Here is a 3838-nt window from a genome sequence, read left to right as displayed (position 1 = left end):
GCATGTGTATGCATGAATGAGTCTATGCTTGTGAGCTTACGTGCCGAGTCTAGCAATACGTCGGTGTGTGCATCTCCATGTATGTATGTATGTATGTATGTATGTACAAGACGGTGCCTCAGTAAAGCTGGACTCATGAGTTATCCAAGACCGATGATTGACTACCAGGCCGTTGGTGATGATGCTACACACCATACTAATCATGTCTGTCGGGCATGTGGAAGGGAGTGTGATTCAGCAGGAGGACTTAAACGACACGCACAGGTACACGGAGCCCAATTACAACAACAGCCAGCTATTGCCAGTAAAGGTTTTGGATGCCAACTCTGTGCAAGACATTGTAGATCTTTGGCTGGGCTAAAAAGTCACATTCGATCACAGCACCGTTAAGTTAAGCTTCGTGCAATGGCCATACTCGATAACGAGGGGGCAGCCATCATGTATGTATGTATGTATGTATGTATGTATGAATGTATGTATGTATGTATGTATGTATGTGTGTGTGTGTTTATGCTTGTATGTATGTACGTACGTACGTATGTATGTATGTATGTATGTATGTATGTATGTATGTATGTATGTGTGTGTGTGTGTGTGTGTGTGTGATTGGGTGAATGCGTACGTGTGTAAGTAGTTAATAATTTAAAAAAAAAATATTATTTTTCACATTAATAATATTATAGAATTTGTGAAAAACAAAAAAAGGAGAAAAATGCAAAAAAGAAAAAAAAGAAAAGTTGACACGTGACATGCTTAACGGGTTTGTGTTATAAGTACTTGGTTGCAAGGCAAGAGGTGCTCTCGGCCCATGCATCGATTCCCGGGACGGAGCACCAAAGAAGCTCCAGTGGATATACTTCTAAAACTAAAAGAAGGACTTAACTGGTACTTTATTTTCTCGACGCCGGAAAGATGAAAGGCAAAATTGACTTGGCTAGGGATATTGCGAAATCTGTGGAGGGTTCCCTGCAAAAGTAACCCCAGTAATTATAGGCGCCCTAGGTAGCGTTAGCAACACTTGGGATTTCCTAATAGAGATCGGTGTAACTACGAGAGTTGCATTAATACGGAAATCTGGTCGATTGAGAACAGCAAGGATCGTTCGAAAGGTCCTCGTATATTGGTTGCGACCCGGTATCAAGAACCCTGATTCAAAATTTAACACACTTGTGCACACTATATGATGATAATAATAATAATAATAATAATAATAATAATAATAATAATAATAATAATAATAATAACAATAATAATTCTTTTTACTATAGGTACAAATTCTGAAATTTTATGGGGGAGGGGATAAGTCGATTACATCGACCCCAGTACTCAACTAGTACTTATTTTATTGACTCCAAAGAGATGAAAGGCAAAGACAACCTCGGCGAAATTTGAACTCAGAACGTAAAGACAGACGAAAGGCTGCTAAGCACGCTTCCCAGCGTACTAACGATTCTGTCAGCTCACTGCCTTAATAATAATAATAATAATAATAATAATAATAATAATAATAATTTCTACTCTAGGCGCAAGGCCCGAAATTTATGGGGAGGGGGTTAAATCGACCCCAGTACGCAACTGGTACTTCACTTATCGACCCCAAAAGGATGAAAGGCAAAATCGTCTTCGGCGGAATTTGAACTCAGAACGTAACGACAGATGAACTACTGCTAAACATTTCGCAATAATAATAACAACAACAACAATAATAATAATAATAATAATAATAATAATAATAATAATAATAACAATAGATAGATAGTTGAAAAGAACAGATAGCACGGTACAGTAGGCTGCAGGCAGTAAGCCCGCGACACATGCAAGACTTCAGGAGTTCTAACAAAAGCCGAGATTAAAAGAAATAATAATAATGATAAGGCAAAAAAACCCACACAGTACCCTTGAAATTAGTGCCCTGTCCCCATCCCCTTCAAGGCACGAGACATAATCTTGTTCTGTCTTTCAAAATTTCTTTTTGATGTCATATTCGGTAATGTAAACAATCGAACGTTTCAAATCTCAGAAAACGAATATAAAAATAAAGATATGCAAGAACAGTCTGTGAAGTACTTTGCAACAATTCTAGAGAAACCCATGAATCAAAAATTCCTTTGTCCAAGTTTTTGATTATTTAATGATGTAACTAAAGTTTGGCCAACAAATGCTAGAGATTTGCTGATAAATTATTTCTTTATTTCTTTCTTATATCTTTCATCTTGTTAACATCAATCCACTTGGCTGATTTCTCAACACCGTCTGGTTTTGTAATATGGTTCAAATGTCTGCATCCAAAATTTAAACAAAGAAAAAACGGAAATAGATATCTCCATATACATTTGTAACTTGTTTGAAATTATGTTTAATAAGAAGGAAATGTAAATAACGTTTCTGAGAACATAGTGGAACTGAATCACAAACAGAAGCCAAAATCTAAATAATATATATCGTAATATAATAGCGAATATTACTTAATATCATATTTGTCTGATGTTATTATAATTCAAGAGGTAAACTTTTGACAAGTGAAGTCTGTGAGTCCGTAACGATTCCTTGTTGAAACCAATTCACTCCAACCTATTCCGCTAATCCACTTCAAAAAAAAAAAGCAAAAAACAAAACAAAACAAGAACACGTTAATACCACGCTTCTTGTCCCTGTCTCTGTAACAAATTAAAAATTTGAGTTTGACAAGAATTAATTAAAATGTTAATTGATGATTTCGTTATTCTTGGGGATTGTCAGGGCAAAATGGAATAGGCAGGACATATGCGACAGAGAGTCGTTGAAACGTTGAAGAGGTCACAGAATGTGTGACGAAAGAACTTTGACAGACAAGTAAGTTAAACATAAAAGATAATAATAAAACTAAAGTGAAGATCAAATAAATAGTGCGTGTGGCAAAAGATGACCGCCCACACAATTTTACATCAAAGATGTTGCAAAACAAATACATAAACGTAGTAATTGATGGTTGTTTTATTTTGTCTGGTATTTCTTACATAAATTTTAAAATCAGTTTCGAGTTGCTATTTCGTTCTACTTCCACAGATTCATTATATTTTGATGTCGAGTGGCACAGTTTGCGATAAGTCTTAATAGCAAATAGCTTCACCATACTCGCTTGTTCTTGTCATACATTTTTTTTATTGCTATTGTATATTTGTTTGCTGCTATTATCTATTCACCTAATGTTATCCCATTTGCTTGCTGCTACCATATATTTTGCTTGACACATTAATGGAAAGAGAAAAAAACGTTAAGGCACTTTCTCTTTCCATTAAAGCTTTAAGCTAATACCATATTGAATCTTAACAATCCTGTGCTGTTTTTTTATTATTCATTGTATTTATACCTTATGGCGTTTCAGTTTACATCGTCTAAATATGTTCCACAGAAGTATATAATCTTATCCTCAATATGCTACAATGTTTGCAACATTGTGTTGAGGTATGTTAAATTAGTTGAAATATATTTAGAGAGTAGTTAACATTTAGAGCTTATTAAAGTACTTTTTTGAACAAAGCAGGTTTTTTAGTGCTTCTGTTGTAAACTCGCCTTTCTCTCTGTAAAGGTTTGTCCATTGAAGGGTTTTAGTTCAATACATCATGAAAACGAAACGCTAATGGAGTATAATGTGAAGACTACTTTTCTCTGCATGGTACATATTTTAACTTGAAGGGTTGGTGGGTAGGGCAAACAAATGAAAAGAGAAAGAGAATGAGGGAGAGAAAGAGTGAGAGAAGAAGAGAAAGGAAAAGAGTGAAAATGTGTATGTGTGTGTGAAAGAGAGGAAGAAAAAGAGAGAGAGAGAGAGAGAAAGAGAGAGAGAGAGAGAGAGAGA

This window comes from Octopus bimaculoides, chromosome 6 (assembly GCF_001194135.2).
Source record: "Octopus bimaculoides isolate UCB-OBI-ISO-001 chromosome 6, ASM119413v2, whole genome shotgun sequence".
In the NCBI taxonomy this organism is placed as follows: Eukaryota; Metazoa; Mollusca; class Cephalopoda; order Octopoda; family Octopodidae; genus Octopus; species Octopus bimaculoides.
The sequence above is the reverse complement of the archived record's forward strand: the minus strand, read 5'-3'. Positions refer to the sequence as shown.